This window comes from Perca fluviatilis, chromosome 7 (genome assembly GCF_010015445.1).
Source record: "Perca fluviatilis chromosome 7, GENO_Pfluv_1.0, whole genome shotgun sequence".
Lineage (NCBI taxonomy): Eukaryota > Metazoa > Chordata > Actinopteri > Perciformes > Percidae > Perca > Perca fluviatilis.
Genome location: NC_053118.1, coordinates 34,493,956 through 34,517,476, shown reverse-complemented (window position 1 = coordinate 34,517,476; position 23,521 = coordinate 34,493,956). Strand labels below are relative to the sequence as shown.

The 23,521-nt window shown below is 40.3% G+C and overlaps 2 long non-coding RNA genes across 2 annotated transcripts; one reads left to right on the top strand and one right to left on the bottom strand.

Annotated features, from left to right (window-relative positions):
• Positions 1-12,119: 12,119 nt before the first annotated feature.
• LOC120561766 lies at positions 12,120-14,604 on the bottom strand. The gene is made up of 4 exons (XR_005639650.1): positions 14,460-14,604; positions 14,204-14,273; positions 12,908-12,985; positions 12,120-12,183 (listed from the first exon to the last, which is right to left on the bottom strand). It is a non-coding gene; the product is annotated as an uncharacterized LOC120561766 (long non-coding RNA).
• Positions 14,605-22,717: 8,113 nt separating this feature from the next.
• LOC120561769 lies at positions 22,718-23,521 on the top strand. Its single transcript, XR_005639653.1, has 3 exons — positions 22,718-23,036; positions 23,132-23,206; positions 23,430-23,521. It is a non-coding gene; the product is annotated as an uncharacterized LOC120561769 (long non-coding RNA).

Sequence of the window (23,521 nt, the reverse complement as noted above, 5' to 3'; positions counted from 1 at the left end):
CTTTGTGGGCGGATCTCGGGCGCTGTTGCTATGATACCGGCGGGATAAATGACGCAAATCTTAAATGGGTTGGTCTGAAGTAGTTAGGTGTGGTTTGCGTAAAAATAACCAATCAGAGCGTCATCTCACATTCCCTTTAAGAGCAGGCGCGCTTGTTCCATGGCGGATTGCTATTATAACGGCGGATTTGCCTGGCGCACGCCAGCGGGAGCTGTCCGGGATGCGGCAAAGTAATAAATGCCCGTCTTGACCGGGTGGCGATGTTGCTGCGGCCTCTCGGGCGCATCTCCTCAAGTCTGGAGAGGATTGCTGCAGCCATGGAGCGTGGGCCTCCAAACGCACCACCTGCTCCTGTTGTGCCCCTTCCTCCTCCCCCCACTCCATCTCTGTCCACCTGCTCCACCAGGAGCGCATCGCGCATTGCCACTCCCGGACCAGATTCCGCCGGAGTGTCCAATCCCACTGTAGTTCAACATCACGTCTCCTTAAGTCCTCTAATATTTCCTCATTTATGTCATCAACACATCCATGATTCATGGAAATGTTGTGTAAAACACAACAAGCCACAAAGAATGCTGCGACTTTTTAAGGACTGTACTGTAAAGTGCCTCCTGACCTATCCAAACACCTGAAGTGCATTTTCAGGAATATTTTTCTTTGTAATTATGTATGGTTTGCAGAAATGGGAACTGCTGCATCCGTTTAGATGAGAGAAGCAAAGTGTATGCGCATTGTGTACGCTACATTATGGCCAAGCATGCGCCCCTAAAATAGCATCTCAATAACGCGCTACTGACTTTAGACTAGCACCACTGACTTTAGACCAGGTTTTTCCTGGTCAGTGGCGGAATTGTTTTCTGAAACTGCAAAATAGCACCAGGGAACATTTGCGCCGGAACACACCTCCTCTTTTCGCTGAACCGCCCCCAGGAGCGCAAATATAGGTGCAAAATAGGAATGATACATGCGTCGGTGTACAAAGTCATTTGCGCTGAGTGCAAGATAGGGCCCCAAATGTGTAAGTGCAGTTAGCTTTTCTTCTTCTTTATAAGAGATGCAATGCTTATGTTTCCTGTTTCTATGTGACAGATTGGCCAAGAGAAGGCGCTACATCACTTGTTCTCAACAGAATAGAATAGAATGCCTTTTATTTATGGCGTTTACAAGTGTGCCACAAAACCAACCAATTGCAGAATCAAAAGGTCAATTCTGATTGGCTGTTACAGTGCTGCGAGGCCTGTTCAGATGACATGTCGGCTGCTGTGTGTGAGCTAGCTAGATTGCTTGTGAAGGATGAGTAAATATTAAGACATTTCTGTGATATAAGTCAATAATACAAAATACTGACCGAAATGTGTTTTAATCCAGTAACATTAGTCAAACAGCTCCACTGTAGTCAGTATTTGCTGTACCAACTGGTGTTGACTGAAAAAGACTGTTCCTCCTAGAGTTTTGTTTCTTGCTACTTGCGATCTAATTGGAGACGAACAGCCAATCAGAATTGACCTTTTGATTCTGCGATTGGTTGGTTTTGTGGCACACTTGTAACGCTGTGAAAATCTGAGCGAGCGTGTCTAGAGTAGCAAAAAAAAAATTTATTTTGTTCAGGAAATAGGTTTTTGTTTACTCAAACTAAATTATTTTTTGCAAGTGTAAATTTCTGTTCAAAATGCAATGTAATGCGCTTGCAAAATATAGTTATTTTTATAATAATTATAAATGTATTATATTTACTCGCTCAGGAATGTGACACATATATATAACGGCATATTTATTGTCACTATACACATGTATAATGAGATTAAAAGCCACTCAATTTCCAGTGCCAACATATACGTAAAAAATATAACAACATGAAATTAAATAAGTAGTGAAAAAAAAGCGGGGGGGGAGGGGTAAGGTGTGATATTCAGTGTGGGTTATTGCACATGATTTGAATATTGCCCAATAGTGGTGATCATATTATTCAATGAGTAATAGATATTGGACAATGAGAGTAATGATATTGCACAATAAACGGATATTGCACAGTAATGGAATTGCACAGTAAATATCAATATTATCAATAGTATTAAATATTTCCACAGTAGTGAGTAGAAGACGGTCCAGGGGTTGGGGGGGTTAGACTGTGAAGTCTGTGAAGTCAGTGCATGTGTGAGTGGTTATGGCTTTTGGGAAAAAACTGTTCTTGAATCTGTTAGTCCTTGTTCTGATGCACCTGTAGCACCTCCCTGAGGGCAGCAGGTTAAACAGATCAAAGCCAGGGTGGCAGCTGTCCTTGATGTGTTCTGCTCTGCTGAGGCAGCGGGAGGTGTAAGTGTCCATCAGGGAGGGGCGAGAGCAGCCAATGATCTTCTGTGCTGCCTTTGTGTAATGTCTGTCCAGAACGTAGGATGGAGATCAGTGAACTGTACTGAGAAACAAAAATGGATCTGCAAAATGAAGGCTTTATCTGTTTAAACACTGCAGTCAGACTCTGCATGATAATATCAACTGGCTTATAAATATCAAACTGTAAAGACTTCTACTTCACAATTTTTTTAAAGCTGTTTGTGTGTGTCTGAAAAAAACAGACACTCAGATTAAATGTATAAATGCAGTTAGCTTTTCTTCTTTTTAAGAGATGCAATGATTGTTCCCAGTTTCTATGTGACAGATTGGCCAACAGAGGGCACTGCATCACTTGTTCTCAACAGAATAGAATAGGATATATTTCCTTTTATTGTCACTATACACATGTACAATGAGATTAAAAGCAACTAATTTTCCAGTGCCAACATATACGTAAAAAATAAAACAACATGAAATTAAATAAGTAGTGCACACAAAAAAAGGGGTATTGCACAGTAATGGAATTGCACAGTAATTATCAATATTATCAATAGTATTACATATTAAATATTGCACAGTAGTGAGTAGAAGAAAGTCTGGGGGTTGGGGGGGGGGTTAGACGGTGAAGTCTGTGAAGTCAGTGCTTGTGTGAGTTCAGAGTGGTTTTGGCTTTTGGGAAAAAGCTGTTCTTGAATCTGTTAGTCCTTGTTCTGATGCACCTGTAGCGCCTCCCTGAGGGCAGCAGGTTAAACAGATCAAAGCCAGGGTGGCAGCTGTCCTTGATGTGTTCTGCTCTGATGAGGCAGAGGGAGGTGTAACCGGGGATTTCCACTTGATGCGTAACAGCTGCGGACCGGCTCCGCTGCGTGTCTGCTGCGTGCTCCGCCGTCCGTCAATACCCACCGGCAGGGGCGGATCTACAGGGGGGCAAGGGGGGGCAGGTGCCCCCCCACTCTAGAGCCTTGCCCCCCCAGCTGCCCCCCCAACTTTGGTGATCCAAAAACTGTACTTGTAAAAACAAACCTATGCCACTATGTCCACAAGCTTCTCAAAACATTGAACTAAACAATACATTTACCAAAAGTGAACAATTTAATTTTTAATTTTAAATGTAACCCCCTACCCCTCAAATACTTAGCTACGTCCCTGATTCAAACGTGCAGAGCGGCGTTCGCTCAGTCTGTCTCACACACAGCGAGTCTGCTGCGGTGCGGTGGCCCTGCAACCTGGCTGGAGAGACTGAGCTGCCCCAGAGCCTCTGAAGGTGAAGTGAGTTTCCCAGGTGTAGTTTAAACGTATGTTTAACTTAAAGTTACATTTGTAATGAATGTATTGTATGATAAAGACGATTCAGCATCAGTAAAAACAGCGAGTCTATTACGTTAGCTAAAATCAGCGGTCAAATCGCTCCTTCCCTCGTGATTTGTAAGAGCACTCTGCCCTTTGATTAGCCTAATTTTGATTTTAGTAAAGACAAGAACAGCTTAATAAAAAATATAAAATATTGTTTGTGTCCATAACGTTTACTGATGGTCGCCGTTACGCCGACGTTACGTTACAACACACAATACAGCGCCAGTTAGGAGGAGATTAATCATTTGATTAGCTAATCAGTCCTATAAATTCACTTCCTCTCAGATATCACAGAAATGAAACCAGGTTACAACTGGGGTAATAACAAATACAATAGGATTAAGTAGTCTAAACATAACTGGTGTGTGCATGTGATAAATCTTTCTGATTTTATATTTGTTATATGGCCCTACAGTGTAGGCCTAATGTAATACAAGGATAACCAGAGGTTTTCACATATTAACTTTTGCAGGCAAGAGTAGTTGAAGAAAGTAGCTGGAGCGTAACCATGAAAAGGAAGGCTAAAAGTGGGGATATTGCCAGATTTTTTGCAAAAAAAATTTAAAGAAGTACACAGGAGGAAGAGCGTGAGGGAAATGAAGGAGAAGGCTGCAAACTGGATAGACCAGGAGGGTCAGAGCAGGAGAAGACAGAAGGAGATAAGGAAATAAGTGACGGAGAAGAGGAAATAAGTGAAGGAGACGAGGAAATAAGTGAAGGAGATGAGGAAATAAGTGAAGGAGACAAGGAAAAAGAAGAATCAGTGAGGGATGAAGAGGAGGCTCCAGATTCAGAGAGAGGGACAGAGGCAGGGAGTGATCAGGAGGAGGAAGATGACAGAGAGGAAGAGGATAGACCTGCTATGCCCCCTGGACCACATGGTATGTTTTTATTCTTCTTCCATATAAATTGCTGTAGGCCTACAGTAGGATAATATGTAATGCCACTTATATGCATTGGCTGTGTCAATGTACTTTTCAATTGCATTAGATAATTATATTTGGCACTCTCCTCTTTCTTTTTTAAGATATATCAAAATGCAAAGGTGATGCAGCAGTGCAGCCTGATTTAAAGACATTCCCAAAGACACAACATGGAGCAGCAAAAAGAAGCTTTCAGAGGGAGTGGTACAGTTCTCGGCCATGGCTTGAATATTCCATGTCTAAAGATGCAGCATACTGCTTTGCGTGCAGACATTTTGCACATTTAAAAAACAGTGTATTCACAACAGAAAATGGCTATTCTAACTGGAAGAAGGCCACTTCCAAAGACAGTGGGTTTAGTGTACATGCCAGATCAGACACACATGTGAATGCGATGATTGCATGGAGTGAGTTCAAAAGAATGGCCACGAAAAATACAACTGTCTTGGGAATGATGGGAGATGAAAATCAGAAACAAGTAATCGAAAATCAAAAGTACATTAAAACTTTGGCTGAAACCTTGCTGTTGACAGCCACTCAGAATATTTCCCAACGTGGCCATGACGAATCGGAAACCTCAAAAAACAGGGGAAATTTCCTTGAGATTTTAGATCTTGTGAGTAAACATGATGCCTTAGTGAAAAAACGGCTGTCACAGGGTCCCAGAAATGCTAAATACACAAGCAAAAGCACTCAAAATGAGATTCTGGAGTGTTTAGCAGAAATGGTGAGAGAGGAAATTATAAAAGAGGTTAAAGAAAGTGAGCACTTTTCTATTTTAGCAGATGAGACTAAAGACATTCAAAAAAAGGAGCAGCTGTCTCTGGTCGTAAGATATTATTATAATGGTGTTGTTCAGGAGAGCTTCCTTGAGTACCAGAAAGCAGAGCACTTAGATGCAGCCAGTTTGACAGAGAAACTTATTTCATGTTTGGAAAAGTATGGACTGGAATACAAAAAGAATCTGGTGGGCCAAGGCTATGATGGGGCTGCAGTCATGAGTGGCAGGTGCTCTGGGGTCCAAACAAGGGTTAAGGAAGTTGCCAAATATGCATTTTATGTTCACTGCAGGGCACACTGTTTGAATCTAGTCATTGTGGACAGTGTGAAAAATGTCCCAGAAGCTGCATGTTTTTTCACTTTGCTGGAAAGACTGTACATATTCATGTCAGGCTCATATGTTCACATTAAGTGGATGGATGTTCAAAAAGAAATGTTCAGTGGGGCACCACGAGAACTTCCAAGGCTAAGTGACACTAGATGGGCCTGTCGCTATACTGCATGTAGAAACCTTATGGACAGGCTGCCTGCAGTAATAAGAGTGCTGGATGAAATTTCAGATGAGGCCAATCCACAGAGAGCTGTAGACGCAAGAGGACTACGTTCTCAAATAGATTTTAATTTCATAGGGCTCCTTGCAGTCTTCAGAAAAGTGCTAGGTGAAACAAAGTTTTTATCTGAGATGCTCCAGTCAACTAATGTGGACCTTACCAAAGCAGGTGACCTTACTGAAACCCTCAGACAGACATTGGAAGATTATCGCAAAGAGGAGAGCTTTAATGACCTGTGGAGTACAGCAATTGACACATGCAATGGTTGCAACATTTCTACCATTGTCAAATCAAAAAGAACCAAACACACATCTAGGAGACTAGAGGATACTCTTGTAACATCTACACTTGGACAGCAAACACATGTTGACAGCAAAGATGCCTTTAGAATAGGCATATTCATTCCCATCATAGACTCAGTGATCAGTGAGGTGGACAGGCGCTTTTCAAACTCTAGCAGCAAGATAATGAGGGGTGTACAAGCTTTAAACCCATCAAACAATGACTTCTTAAAGGAAGAATTGGTTTTCTTAGTGGCTGAGGAATATGGCTCTGACTTGCAAGACTTGAAAAATGAGATACACCAGGCAAAAAGACTTCTTGAAAGAAACAGAGCAAATGGCAAAGTAAACCCATCCAGTCTGACTGAGTTTGTGACGTTCTTGGTGCCTTTTAAAGAGGTTTTCTTTGAGCTTTTCCGCTTGTGCAAGATCGCTATCGTTTTGCCAGTGAGTACTGCTGGGTGTGAGCGAAGCTTTTCAACTTTAAAGCTTGTAAAAACTCACCTACGCTCAACCATGGCAGATGACCGTCTGAGAAATCTGGCTGTTCTCAGTATTGAGAAACAGCGTGCAAAAGCACTAGATTTAGATACGTTTGTGAAACGTTTTGCTGCAAAGCACAACAACCGTCGCCTTAAGCTTTCCTAAAAAAGATGGTTGACTTTGACATTGACGTTGACATTGTTGACTGTAATTATAAGAACTTGAGTATTGTCTGCGGTTTTATACTTGTAGTCCACTGCATCTTGGACACAATTATTGTACTTTTTTTTCATTTTCATTTTGCTTTTTATACTTTTACTTTTTAAAAGCACAGTTTTGTTTTGTTTGAACCCCGGGCTTATTCCCGTTGTGAATGAAAAATCTTTGTAGTGTGTAAGGGTATGATTAAACAATAACTACTGTAGTTTAAAAGTGTTTTTGTGTTTGTTTGGTTAAAGCAATGTACCGTCTACCCCTGCCACCCTGCCAAGACCTCTTGCCACCCCTTTGCCCCCCCATGTAAAATTTTCTAGATCCGCCACTGCCCACCGGGTCCGGATTTGTTGCGGAACGGCTGCGGCCGTGACTGACAGCTGTGGTCACGAGGACCCACAAGTTCTCGCGAATTCAGGTAGAATAGAACCACAAAACCAACAACAGTTTGTTTCCATCCAGAGGAGTAGAGGGGAAACGACCCTGAGCGGTGTTTTCAAGGTGTAGTTCAGGGAAATATGATCCGCCGTGAGCACGGTGTATTTTATTTTGAAAATTAACCGGATGTTTATTTTGTTTCTGTGCTCGACTTCCTGTCCCGCACTATCTGCCGTGTGCTGAATTGCTGCGGAGCTCTCCGTCGTCCATCAAAAATAGAAGCTCTGCGTATCTGCTGCGGAGGGCTGCAGACTGACGGAACTGGGACGGAGTCGGGACACAGACGTTCAGCAGTCTGTGGAAATACACAGATTGACTTTAATGGAAACCTAATGACTCCGTCGACGTTCCGGAGACATTCCGCAGACGTTCCGCATCCAGTGGAAATTGCCGGTAAGTGTCCATCAGGGAGGGGCGAGAGCAGCCAATGATCTACTGTGCTGCCTTTACTACTCTCTGAAGCCTCTCCCTGTCTGCCACGGTGCAGCTGCCGTACCATACTGTGATACAGTACGTCAGCAGGCTCTCCATGGACCAGCGGTAGAAGGTCAGCAGCAGGTTGGAGTCCAGCTTGTGTTTCCTGAGGACCTTCAGGAAGTGTAGCCGCTGTTGAGCCTTCTTAATGACCGCTGTTATTTTTTTCTGTCCAGGAGATGTCAGCGGAGAATGTTCCAGAGTCTGTTTCAATATTTACTTGTAGCTGATAGTTGAGTGTTATCTTATTTCATATTTTAATCCATTACACTGAATAAATGTTATGCCACACATTTGTTGTTCTCTTGTTATTCTCTTTTTCTTGAAAATGTCAGCCCGCTTTAATAAAGTGAGGAGGAACAACCGTATTCAGCATGCTGTAACATGTTTAATCCAGATGAAACAGAAGCAGATCTGGCCTCAGTGTGTTCGCTGCATTTGGGCCTCATTATTCAGTCTCACTGTCAACATCTGCACCAACAGAGCTCCAGAGGGGGACAGGAAGTCTAATTTATCAGGAAATCATTATATTATGTATTCTACAAAGAGGATTCTCCCGTTTTTTCTGACATGGAAATCTCACTTTTTACAATGTGGGGCCTTTAAAATTGAAATCAATAATGACACCAAGATTTCTGATTGGTTCTTAGGTTTCTAAAAGAGGGAATTAAGATGTGCCTTTATTTTCTCTTTTGGCACCAAAGATAATTATCTCAGTCTTACCTTTGTTTAGTTGTAAGAAATGTTGGCACATCCAGTCACTGATTGTCAACACGTCTGCCGTGACATGATCAAACATGAATTAACATATATGTTTTTTAGGCCACTAGAATTTAACTTTTCTGACTTTGTTCCCCCTGTGGTCGTACCAAAATAGACACTGTGCACCCCCTTTACTTCCCCTTCACAACAACAAGGTTGTTTAACCTGTTCATTTGGAAAAAGCGTCACAACCTCGAGGCAGAAGTCCAGTAAAGAGCATCACAGCAGACCAGACGGCCTCATAACAGCTCTCATACAGGACTGCAGCAGGACTTTAAACATTTGTTCAGGATGAACAGAAATCCACAGGAGGAGTGTAGTGGAAAGTTTTTATCTGTCATACTGATGTGTGATTTTTCTTTCATATATTATCCATTACTGCATGGTTTTTATATTTTCATCACTTTATATGTATTTGCTTTTATACTATACGATATTTGCTCTGTTTTCTATATATATCAGTTAAAGGGATCCATTATAAGTGCTCTAATATCTTAAAAGGCAATCATGGCTTCTCCCCTCCTCCGTAGCACTGAGGCTCCTCCCTCTCTTCTAGCGCCGCCGTACTAGGCAGCACCGTACTAGGCAGCACCTGGCAGAGAGCAATAGCTTGAAGCAGTCTTTTCTGAAGCAGCTCAGACTCAGCAGTAAAAAGAGCAGAATCAGTGTACAGAATTGCTGAGTCGACAAGAATACAGTCCCTCCCTCTGCATGCTCACCCATAAAAACCCTGAGTTGACTTTGTCTCGCTGACACAATTTCACAGACTGCCTTTTCACTCTGTTAAACTGTCTCATTCTACTTGCAAGAGAATAAAGAAAATAACTTAGATAACTCCAGTGTGTCAGACAATCTTAATTTCCAGCTTCGTCACTGAACACCAAAGAGATTTTCCACAACAGGAGGTAGGATGGAGATCAGTGAGCTGTGCTGAGAAACAAAGATGTTGTTTTTCTATTTCTATTAGTAGTAAATGTCAGTTTATGTAACATGTTTAATAAAAGATGAGACAGAAGCAGATCTGGCCTCAGTGTGTTTCTATGTGACACTATATATCAATGCTCCTGATTGGCCAACAGAGGGCGCTGCATCATTTGTTCTCAACAGAATGTTCCAGAGAGGTTTCAATATTTACTTGTACAGCTGACGGTTGAATGCTATCTTTCTATCTAGAAGCAATTTCATATTTTTGTCTATTACATTGAAAAAGATTCTGCCACATATTGTTGTTTTTCTCTTTCTATTGTAAATGTCAGCACGCTTCAATCCAGGGGCGAATCTACAGTGGGGGGCAAGGGGGGGCAGCTGACCCCCCACTGTAGGGCCTTGTCCCCCCAGCTGCTCCCCTAACTTTGGTGTTCAAAAAACTGTGCTTATAAAAACAAACTGCCACTATGTCCACAAGCTATTTAAAACATTGAAACAAACAATTTATATTAATTGATAATAAATAATAATTGTAGATGTAATCTTAGCCTCCTGCCCCTCAAATACTTAGCTACGTCCCTGCATCAAACGTGCAGAGTTGCGTTCGCACAGTCTGGCTCGCACACAGCGAGTCTGCTGCGGGGCGGTGGCCCTGCATCCCGGCAAGGACTGGAGCGACTGAGCTGCGCGGCCTCCTGAAGGTGAAGTCAGTTTCCCCAGGTGAAGTTTAATTTCAAGTTAAATTTGTAATAAATGTAATGTTATGCTAAAGGCGAATCAGCATCAACAACAACGTGTCTATTACGTTAGCCTAAAGTCAAATCGCCCCCTCCTGATTTGTAAGAGCATTCTGCCCTTTGATTAGTTTTGATTTTAGTAGAACAGCATAATACAACATTTTACAAACTGCCGTGCTTGAAATCATTACGTTTACAGAGGGTCGCCGTTTCGGTGGCGTTACGTTACAGCATGGCGGCCACCAAAGCACAGAAACCCGTCGATGCCGCTGTCGCTGCTATTTTATTCGGCAGTTAAAAAGCCAGCTACTGCTCTCACGAGTAGGCCTGTTGCGATACATGGACTTATCGCACGATATATGGAAATGAGCTACTTAGCTTTTGGTGACGCAATATATTGCAATTGATAATTTGTATAATTAAAAATAAAGATGTATTCATTTTGACATACAAATGAATGTTACCAACATTTTTGTCGATCTCTGTCATCCCTTCTGCTTTCTGTGTCGGAGGAAGAGGCGGGGCTCAGGTAGATCATTAAACCAAAAGTACATCTATTAAAATCATAGGATTTATTGATTATTCCTAAAACAAAAAAGTAAACTGATAATTGATATTTACCAAAGTTTGTAGCTGATTTGACAATAACCAGTGTATATTCTAAAGCATTTCTTCTTCATAAAACTGAATAGCAGCTGTGTTTGGAAGGCTCTGTGACACTAAATAAACCTGTTTGGTCTTAAAGTCTAAAGCTGCATGAGACTCGTAGTAAATCTGCAAAATGCCCTGAAAGAAATGCTCCCGTGTTGTTGATTTAATTATTTTCTTTGGATGACCAACATGTACCAAAAGACAAACACCTATATTTAGTATATTACATATAACATATAAAATAATTTGAGCCAACTTATATTTTGGGGGTTTAGGATGCAGATTTATACATCAACCTATATTCCACATGACTGTAGTGCAGCTTAACATTTAAACAACACTAGACTAGCTCAACTAAACCAAATTGCCTCAACAGCAACTAACTAGGATTAACTAAAGAAAACCACAAACAAGGTCCTGGTGTTATACTCACGGCAAACGAGCCCCCAACTCGTTAGGACCAGCTCACAGGCCACAACCAAAGAGGGAGATGCACAGTAACGTAACAATAATAAAGTGACATTTATTAAATAATGATGCAAACAAGAGAACCATGAGGTGTGATTGTCGGTATCAGTGATGAATGAAGGTGTATGGATGTAGTGGAGAATGTGAGGTGCATGTTGTCAGAGGTCAACAAAGGGAAAACTCAAACAGAGAGAAAACATGTTGGTGCGCAGTCGGGAGAATGCGGCGGCCTGGTCTCGGGGCAGGCGGGGTTAAGTAGTCTGGGGGGGACCGGCCAGGTGATCACAGTCATCTCATTATCGCCTCTGCCACACCTGCAAGATAACAAGACCAACCACAGTACACATGACCAGGCCCAGGGCCGCATCCACCAACAAACATGACATCATTTTGATGCATTTATTTTAAAAGATTATCTGTGTAGCTAGTGTTTGTGTGTATCCAGTAGTTATTATATAGTTGTGAGGACTAGTTTCAGTTTTCTCACATCGCCACAGGACCTTTTTGAGGGGTGGCGGCAAGAAGCTTGCACATAGGTGAGGATTAAGGTGAGGGTGTGGGTGCGCAGACCTCATTCCCACCATCTTCACTCCTACCAGATGGACCTCCAGTGGCATGAGGGGACCCATGACGACCTTCGTCTGGCAGGAGTTGCAGGGGGCTGCCGGTGGTCCTGTCAGTTGGAGTCCGCCTGTGCCTGTCCCCAGGTGCAGGTTTGTCTTTGGGGTTTGCTCCCCTAGCCACTGTCCCCGAGTTGCCTTCTTCTGCCTTCCCAGTCTTGGTGGTGGTTCTCACACCACCAGGGACGTCACTAGGATTGAAAGACAGGGGGGGCTTAGCCCCCAGGGTATTTGTAACTTGCATTTGCAAAATCTTTGCACTCACATCTTTTGTTACTGTATTAGAGCTACACTTATGTCAACCACCAGTCAAGAAACCAAGATGTTAACAAGTCAAAAGTGACAGACATATCCTTTTCTTCCATTTCTACTCTGTTCCTTCTGTCTTATCCTTTAAGATAAAACAAAACGCTGATGCTAATTTCGAAATGCAAATTGGTCACATGAAACAACATCCAAAATGTCCAAAAACTGACAAAGAGAGGCCAGACAGCTAATAAGTTGGTAAGTTAAACAAATATGACAAATAGAAAAGAAAAAAATAGGCATAATACTAGATCCTATTTAAAGTGGCTACTGTCTAAATACAATAACCTGATGGCAGAAGGAATAAAAGATTTGGAGTAATGATTACTTTATATACTGTATGTACTGTATGTAGGATTGCTTTCATTTTATTTTCACATGTGTATCTGTGGGCATGTGATCATCTTTAGCCTAGCCTTTGGCAACATCTACATATGTATTTAATTTATCAAAGCCAATGAATGAAGAAAGTTAAATTGGTTAGAATATAGCTAGCAAATATAATAAATATAATGAAATAATTTAGTTTAGGCTATGCATAGTGCCTAGGCCTGCCAACAAATGCTTATTGTTACAAAACAATCCTTAGACCTATAGACCATTACTGACCTCAATCAGGATCAACTGCTCTGCCAATCTCCTGCTTCTCTTTCTCTCTGCTGAAATATCTTCCAATATCCATCTCATCTGCTCCATGAATTGAAGGACATAACGGTACAATAGCATTAACAGGGACCCTATGACATTTAGATTTCAGTGACAACAACATTCTATGGGGATTGATATTGTTTTAGAATATGCCTACTATAGAGATAGGCTATATTATTGGCAATGAATAAAGAGTTGTGATTAGCTTGCTAAGTTAACCATTTCTTGTATTTCCCTCGTTCTCTCTAGCTAGACTTTAGTTTTCCATAGCAAACCAAAATATCCCCTTTCCTTTACCTCAAGAAAACGTAGCTAAAGGTAAGCAGGTCATTAAAACAACTTACAGTTTCACTCTGTATCACACACACTAGGTGTAATCATTCTATTAGCATGTATCGGTGTGTGTATGTGTGGGGGGGGAGGGTGCATAGCGAGTTCAGACCAAAGAGTAGCGACGAGACGAGATGAATCCCCCAGTTACTCGCAACGCTCCGGTCTGCAACGCTCTGAAAGCTGCTAGTTCACACCAATGCAACGAGACGGTGCGGTGCAGGGGCGCCGCCAGGAATTTTGGGCTCCATGACAAAAAATCAAATTGGGCCCCCTCTGCACAGCTGTTGTCACCACATCTCTAGGACCTAACTGTCCCATCAAAAGCTTTACATAATTCTAATTAAAGGCATGCAACTGTCTTGCTTCTTGTAGTTCAATACTAGTACTAGCACAATATTTATGCTGGTGATTTGTACATGCATGCAAGTCTAGTATGTAGTTCACTATTTGATGCAAGATTAAAAGCAACCATAATGTGCTGAAGGCCATCTTTTACAGTCTCAATGTATTGTTATTGTAAAATTTGACAAAATGGAAAATTCTCTTAACAAAATTATTATTATCATAATTATTAATGAAATATTAAAAAAAAAACGGACAAACTTAAACTTTTCAATCAAAATAAATTAACATCATCCTCTCAAAACAATGACAACAGCAGATTTTTTAGCTTAGCTGCACATATATGCCAACAAGAAAATAAAGTGGACATGTAAAATGGAATTTCCACACCAGGGTTATTATAGTGCAACAAAACAGATTAATTAATTAATTAATTGTTATTAATGTGTTTGATTTTCTGTCATTAATAAATATTTCATTTTATTTTTTGTAATGGTAAAAAGAGCAGGAGAGATAGAGAAATCCCCACGGACTCCCTGCAATGATGCTAACAGGCATGTCATTGAACACAATGTTGCTCACCTTCTTCACTGGGACAGGGAGGGGCTGTTAGGGGGAGACTGGGGTGCTGCTGACTCATCTGTTGTTAAGTCTGCTAAAAGGGGCAGGGATAATGATTTATATATGAATAACTTGCTAAACGTTTCCCTGCACTGATTAAATGGTGATTAAATGTAGGCTAACACTAGTCTATAGGTAGCTAGCTTATTTCACTATGGACATTCACTATGGACATTAACAACAGGTTAATACCACTCACAGACTAGAGGCTACCCACCTTTTTTGGTGAAAAACTGGGTTACAGTGTGACACCCTTTTCTTTGTCTTTCCTCTCTCTCTTTTCTCTCTTTCCTTTTCTGAAAACCAGATTTTGATTTAACGTTACTTGGCAACATTGTGGTCACTGTAGTTCTGGCGCATCTACTGACTGCAGTAGACTGAGTACGCTAAGGCAGGACCAAACCATTTCATGCAGATACAGGAGGGTGGTCGGTCAATATGGATTTTTACTTTTTGGTCAATGGGGATATTTAACTTTTACTGCCAAAAACAAGTACAAACAAAGAGATCAATAATTATATTATTATATTTGATATATATACTGAATGATGATGGTTTAATAATTGCATATTAGTTTTTACCTATTTTTTGGGGCCCCTGTCAGTCATGGGCCCTTGGAGTTGTCCTAACTTTTCGCCGAATCTCTGTACTTCTGTCTAACTTTGGACTTTTCGGCTATTTTTTTTGTAGCTGGATATATATAATTTGTTGCGTCTAAATATCAATGAGGATAAATTTAATTGTTATTGTTGTTCTTATTATTATTTAGGGGGGCTTAGGAACATTTTGGGCTAGCTTCAGCCCCCCTAACGAAAATAGGCCTAACGACGTCCATGCACACCACCATCTTCTGCTTGCGCCGCCGTTGGAGTCTTCACTATTTACCCATAGCTGGGGCTATTTACCCATAACTGGGGCTATTTACCCATAGCTGGGGCTATTTACCCATAGCTGGGGCTATTTACCCATAACTGGGGCTATTTACCCATAGCTGGGGCTATTTACCCATAACTGGGACAGTGGGTGACGGGCATCAGGGCGTTTCCACTCACCGATGGGCCTGCATGCCACGTCTCTGGGGCCCACTGCTGCTCTGAGATCACGTACAACTTAGCCTGGAGCCACAAGGGACCAGTTACCATGTGTGCCACGGGGAGGCGTGTACGAGATCTTGGCAGTGGAGAGGCTATGTACCGGCTGAGGAGGCTTAGGCCGGTTACACACTGGGTGCGTGGCGCGAGCGTGTCAGCTGCGTGGCGTGTCGGTTATATTTTGGCTCCCATGTTAACAGGTTAGAGCTTACACACTGCCTGCGTGACACGCACGTCTCAGGCACGGCTCGAAAACGCGTGCCTGCTAGAAATAGAACCGACACCTATTTTTCAGGCGACACGCAAGCGTGTTGGAAGCCTTTCCAGGCAAAATAGAATAGGAAAAGATGTTTATATGTCATTTAGACATGAATACATACTAATAAATGACATGTTGATGTTTGAAAGTCTCTAGCTTTTGATATAAATGCAGATATAAAAATGTAATTTAAAAAAAAATTGATTTTCTAATAATGCACCTGTCAATACAGAACGAAATATTCTATAGCCTATTATGCCGTCAACACTGACAACTCCAATAGTCCTACGGCATTACATGTGGTTTCTGATACGGCAATACTTTAGGTGCATGTTGTGTAATTAGGGTATAACTATGTTTGTTTACTGTCTAATGAAGAATATATTTCTAGTTTTTGTCTAATATGATAGATGTCTTATTAAAAAATCCAAGAAAAACCACACAATTCGAAGAAGTAGAGAAATGCGTTGTTTCAACGTGGTGCTCTGACAATTGTAGGCCATCCAGAAACTTTTTTAATCCATCATGGAATTACAGTGTCTTTGTAACATAAATAAATAATTATGAATCCAAAAATCAACTTGCATATATTCCGTTTGCTTCGTGACTTTTGGACCCATCATTTTATTTTTTAGCTTTACCTCGTTAGCTACAGCTAGATTCCTTGGGTGGCTTTGTAGCCCTTCCAGAAGTTTAGAAATCTGGTCGGGAAGACAGTGACTTTTTGGAGATTTTGCACAATCATTCCAGAGCGATAAATCCACAATTGTTATTTACTCTATTTGGTCATCTTTTTGTAACAGAAACCGATGTATTTGCATTAGCTGGGTGCTATTTTCTTGACTGACAGCTGGCTCGACCAATCACATCAAGTCATTTGGGGGAACAAGTTTGCTCAGCCAATAGAGAGGCCTTACAGGAGGGCCTTATTTACTGTGTGTGTGTGTGTGTGTGTGTCTATTGGAAGGCAGAGGATCAGCAGAGGCAGACAGATAAAGAGACGGAAGAATGAAGCCTGGATGCTGAAATGAGTGTGATGTTCCTTTGTATGATTTCAATACATTTTTGAGATTTCATTTCCTTTTAGTCTTTTCTTTTGTCTCTATTGTCATATCACAATTGACATGTGGCATCCCTGCAGCATGCATATCTTGATAGCCCAGGTTCTCCTGAAATAAATAATGTCAATAACTTGATTGTGCATAACAGGGTTGAGGTTATACAAGCATTATTACACAAGGAGACCAGGCGAACCAAAGAAAAAATGGCTTAGACCTCAGATGGTTTTAAAGTGTTTTAAGTATTTCCGCTTAAAAGACAGAGTTTCCCCTTTTTGTCTAGGATCCGCTAAGTGTGAGACAATTTCAACATCTGTGGTTTTAGCTGACAGTTCTATGTGTTCATTTTTTTTTGTGACTTATGAAACATACTACATTATAGGACAAAAGCACAGAGCCCCTAAAGTCTCAAAAAATCTTCATCAACTGAGTTCTGAAAATGATATGGTGACTATGTTCATCTGAAGTCATGAGAGACGCATGAGTTTAGTTTACAACATATTTGCTACATACAACATTATTATCACATGAGAAGAAGAGATGCATTGTACTCGATTTAGCTATTATTACTTCTTGTCAATAAATCCTTTTTTTATTCACAGCAGGAGTTTTGCTCGACAAGAACACAAACAACAGACGTCTGCAGCATCAGCGGCTGGCCTGTTTGGGGATTCATCAAAGCATTTACTAGCCTGCAAATTCAACCTTACACACAATGTACAGACTTATATATGATTTAAGTGACGATAACTTTCAGATCCATAAGCTGTTCTGAGCACACATGGCTGGTCGCCTGGGTGACATCATTAGCACCCACCGCAGACAAGGCCCTCTCCGATTTAAAACTTGTTTTAAATGCTGAATAAACAAAAGTCATACTTTTTTCAAATTTGAAATCCAAATCAAATCTGCCTTCAATCCTCACTTTCCAGGGTACGAAGATCGAATGTGTTTCTAAGTACAGATATCGTGGTATTTTAACAGATTAATCTTTCTTTTACCCTTCATATTCAGCAGCTAGCAAAAAGATTAAAACTTAAATTAGGGTTGTATTTCAGAATAAAATCCTGCCTTCATTCAACTCTAGAAAGAGGCAACCAGCTGCCACTTTTATGTCTAAACTTGACTATGGTGATGTTTTATACATGCATGCTTTGTCTCAAAGTTTACGAGCACTGGACACTGTATACCATGGATCTCTGAGGTTCATCACTGGTTTTAAAGCCCTCACTCACCATTGCGAACTGTATGAATGTATTGGATGGCCTTCTCTATCAACACAGAGACTTCAACACTGGCATGTCTTCATATACAAGGCTATTTTAGGTCTACTTCTATCCTACCTTCTGACCTATATCAGTGTAAATAGTAATGGGACTTACAATCTTCATTTCCAGGATCTTTTCCTTCTGTCTGTTCCAAAGGTTAGAACTGAGCTGGGGAAAAAGTCCTTTAAGTTTGCTGCTCCCTCTGCATGGAACAAGTTACAGAAATCCATGACACTTAATGAGCTGGTCTCATTGGTCACTTTTAAGAGGATGTTGATTGACTTGGAGGCAGCCACATCTGGCTGCAGATGTTTTGCCTGATGTGTTTAGGATTGTGGTTGACTTTGAGGGATTTGCTGTTTCACTTGCTTTATGTTTTTAGTATTTTGTTTGTATGTATGTGTGGTTGTACTGCTTCCTGTCTTGGCCAGGACACTCTTGAAAAAGAGATGTTTAATCTCAATGAGTCTCTTCCTGGTTAAATAAAGGTACATTTAAAAAAAAATGACAATAATAAAAAATCATCTCTCTCCTTCACTTGCTGTTTATCAGCTGCTCATTGTTCACCTTCTTCTGAAATATTACAAACTCTAAAGCAGAACCAGAAAACCTGAGTCATTATAAACGTGGTGTTGCTCCATTATTTCTGGGACCAGAAGTGTCGGCGAGTTTTGGATATTCTGTCCAATAAACAACCGACCGTCTCAATTGCGTGACGTGTGTTTACAGTGGTTGGTACGTTTGACAAAGTGCAGTGTGAAAGCAAACCGAACCAAATGAAAAATGCAACACTGTTGCAACTTCAGCCACGAATCGCACCGAGTCCACCGAACTATAGGTGTGATAACGCCCTAAGTCAAGTGATGATGTATGTTTTTTCTTCCAATCCCATGATCAGACCCAAACCAACAATGGATGTGTCCAACAAATATACAGTGTGTGTATCAAAGTCACATCTATCTTTTGTAATGGAGCTCTCTGACACAGTGAGCCGCACTGTAGCACTGGGTGACTTGTTCCTTCATAACAACAAAGATGGCCACTGTAGCTTTGGAGTCAATCCCACATAACCGTCCACACCACATACAGCGGTTGGTTTGAGTGTTTTCAATGGATTTGTTGAACTATTCTAAAAGGTGAGACAGGCAGGAAATAGCTTCCAAAAGTGGCAAAATTACAAATCCAAAATTGCGTTATCACTATGATTAAGAAGCTAATTTTCATTTCAATTTGCAGTTGCTACATTAAGTCATAAAAGTGAGCTGATGGCTGCCAATCCCAACCTGAAAAACCTAAACAACAATCTCATTTTAGCCAATGAAAACTTGAGGGACAACAACAATCTGACAATCCAGTTGAGCAATACTCAATACTCAAAATAGTAATGCCATATTTGTTGATATCACACACAGCAATGCTACACTAGCATATCTGGTCCGTGTACTTGGCAGTCAACGGATTTTCGTTTTGAAAGGAAAAAAACAAAAACGAAAAACGGCCAGTTTCCCAATTACCATTAGTAAATAGGAAAACAAAAAACGGAAAACAACCCATTATCCGTTTTTTTGTTTTGATATTAAAAAACGGAAAACGAAAAACTATCTCGTTATCCGATTTTCTTTGATATGTTTGTAGATGGAACTCGAAAATTAAATTGTGTGTATAAATCTTATTCCTCATTCATTTTTTTTCGTGACCCGGAAGCGATCGTAGGTAGTAAGCGGCTGCATACCCGGAAATCATTTGGACATCAATGAGACCATGGACAGTTAGAATGATACGGACGTAAAAATGTTTTTAGACGAATATGCTAGTTTTATATTAGAAAACCGAAAGAATGGGATGTCTTGTGGGGATATAGCAGCTGCATTGGGTTCACAGTTTGGAACGATACGGGGGTTTTCTGAGGTGGTGTGCTCAGCAGGGACTTGTGGCGAAACACAAGTCGACTTTTATTATGAAGTGGTCACAGGAGATTAGCGCTGACCGCTCTCATTCATCAAAAATGAGTCTACACAACAAGACAACCATCATAGTCTAATAATAATAATAATAATGAAGCGAAAACATTTTCAAAATTTCTCATTTTCACATAAAAGGTCTCTAACGTTGTTTTGCGCCATTGCTTTGGCAAATATCTGTCAAACAAACTAAAATCGAAACCATGATTTGGCTTTCCCTTATCAAATCGCAAAAGACTCCGATTTAATACAATATCTGTCAAACAAACAGGGCTATAATTAGTATAAATATAAAATCAATATAAATGTGATTTTTGGAGGTTAAAAAGTAACTATGTAACTCTACATTTTAAATTAGCTACTTTTACTAGTAATTTTACTTGTACTTGAGTAAACAACAAAGTAACAGTACTTTTACTTAAGTAGAACATTTTTTTACTTTTTTCACTTCTGCTGATTTATTTAAATGTAAAAATTGCATAGACCTAGCCCTGGTCGCTCAGATTTTCATAGCGTTACAAGTGTGCCACAAAACCAACCAATCGCAGAATCAAAAGGTCAATTCTGATTGGCTGTTCGTCTCCAATTAGATTGCAATATCAGGATACAAAAATCTAAGAGGAACCGTCTTTTTCAGTCAACACTTGTTGGTACGGCAAATACCGTCTACAGTGGAGCTGTTCGACTAATGTTACTGGATTAAAACACATTTCGGTCAGTATTTTGTATTATTGACATAGCTATATCACAGAAATGTCTTAATATTTGTGTGTACTATAATGCCGTTGTTTTGTTTGACTCATATCTCCTTATGTTTGACTCATCCTTCACAAGCAATCTAGCTAGCTCACACACAGCAGCCGACATGTCATCTGAACAGGCCTCGCAGCACTGTAACTAGCTAAGTTAGGTCTCGCAATGCGAGACTGAACAGCAGTAGGCCTGTCACACTATAGCCACATGTAAGTAGTTTTTAATACTTTGGTTACATTACCGTATTTTATTAACCTGAATTATGTTGCTATATTAGCTTGCGAATGAGCTATCCGTTGCTAATGCTAATTTATCTCAAAAAGCAGAAACGTTAGCTAACTACTGCCAAGATATGATTTCACGAGAGACCAGAGAGGTGTTATAAGACTCGTCAAGTGTTGTCATCTGTCTTAAAATTAAATCATATCTTGGCAGTAACGTTCTTTAGCTACTGCTTTTTGACATAAATAAGCTAGCTAGCTAACGTTAGCAACGGATAGCTACTTTGCAAGTCAATTGAACCAACCTTACAGAATTAAGGTTAATAAAACACCACATCGATGTAACCAGTATTACAAACTTCTTTTAAGTGGCTGTATTGTGACATTTTAGGTTTGTTCAGATGAATATGTTGGATGCATAGACTGTATCCATGCTGGGCTAGCTAATGTTAGATTTCTTGTGAAGGATGATGTTAGTCACACACGGAGATATGTAATTCAAAAAACGGTGTTGTGATTAACACAACTATTAAGGCATGTCTGTAATAAACCGGTCGGTCAATAATATAAAATACTGTGGATCAGTGCTTTCCAACCCTTCTGGTCTGAGGTTCCCCCACATCCCTGTCATATTAACTCACATACCCACCCCGTCAATTCCCAATGTGTTCACACTATCCTATTAAAGTGAATATTCTTACATTTTCATGCAATTGAACTAGCTTGGCCTTTTACTTGAAGTGTGGTTAATGTTTCAAAAGTCATACATTACTTTTAACTAATCATTTAAACTGTTAGGTAAGTCAGTAGGCCACTTTTAGCTTTTTATTTCTACCATTGATTACTTCGCTATATGTTTAAACATATGTGTTGAGCTGTTTCAGCTGATATATTGTTTTAAATCAATCATAATTAAATTATTTTGATTAGTTAAGCTGCTCCACAATCTTTCCAAGTACCCACTAGCTACAGCAGAGATACCCCTTGCTGGGGAATCACTGCAGGTGTTGTGTCAAAGACTGTTTCCCTGTAGATATGTCTTTCCTGCTACTTGCGATCTAATTGGAGGTGAACAGCCAATCAGAATTGACCTTTTGATTCTGCGATTGGTTGGTTTTGTGGCACACTTGTAACGCTGTGAAAATCTGAGCGAGCGTGTCTAGAGTTGAGCGCGCAGAGAAAAGAGGTTGAGAGCGAGGGAGACAGGACCAGAGCGCAGCAGCTTTTACCTGCGAGCAGAGAAAGACATGCAAATACATTTATTGTGCTCGAAATAGGTTTTTGTTTACTCAAACTAAATAATTTAGAGTGTTAATTTCTGTTCAAAATGTAATGTAATGTGCTTGCAAAATATAGTTCTCTGCGCTCAAAACATACAATTACTCGCTCAGGAATGTGACACATATATAACGCCATAGAAGGGGCACTAAACCGTTATGTGAATAACTTTAAATGTGATTTTATTTTTCAATCTTAGAGATGCAATGCTTTTGTTTCCTGTTTCTATGTGACATTTTATATTGTTGTCATGTTTTTTTTAATTATTATTATTGGAAATGTCAGCACGCTTTAATCAACAGAGAAGGAACAACCATATTCAGCATGCTGTAACATGTTTAATCCAGATGAGACAGAAGCAGATCTGGTCTCAGTGTGTTCGCTGCATTTAGAGTTTACATGTTCCTTCATGTTCACATGGGTTTCCTCCCACAGTCCAAACACGGGCAGGTCAATCTGTTTCTGTCTTTTACGCAGTGCATGCTGGGATATGCTCCTGTTAACAGACATAAGCAGGTACAGGGGAGGAGAGATGGATGTTTGTTCTCAGTATGATGAACAATGAACTTCTATGTGAACTATTACTGATTTATTGATTCATCATTGTTGCTTGGGGGAAGATGCTGCAGACACACAGTGTGGGTTAACACCATAGAAGGAAAAGACTTGAGACCAAACATCAACTCTTTCACAACTACAAAGCAGAACTAAAAACCACACACTTTTCTGAGAAATATAAATTAGTACACTGTAAACTTTATCATTTCCCTTACAGCCTTCTGAAGCAGAAGTCCAGTAAAGAGCATCACAGCAGAGCAGACAGCCTCCTAACAGCTCTCATACAGGACTGCAGCAGGACTTTAAACATTTGTTCAGGATGAACAGAAATCCACAGGAGGAAATTGGTACTTATCATGTTTATGTGTCCGTATTTAAAACTACTATATGTATTTATGTACCACAATGTTGGTTACATTTTTTTTTTATGTTAATCTTTCAGAGGAAATCGATGAAGAAGAAGATGACTATGTTAATGCAGCAGCCTGGACTGTGGATAAAGTGGCAGCCCCTCCAGGTACATTTCACACATTTAATATTGTTAAACATTATAAAACAAAAGTTAAACAAACAAGATTTATTCATCAGTCATTATGTTAAAAAAATGTGATAATGATGAAAATATGAGTATTTAAATGCTCAGCTTCTTTTTTTCCCTGTAGGACTTCAAATGTATTCAGATCACCTTTGACTGTTAAATCAACATCATTAACTCAACTGAGTTCTTCTTTTTCTCTCAGACCAGAGGTCTCTCTTCTTCACTCAGTCTTTTCCACTGATAGCAGTGTGTTGGCTGATACTGTTAGTCATCATGGGCCTTCGTATCCACTTT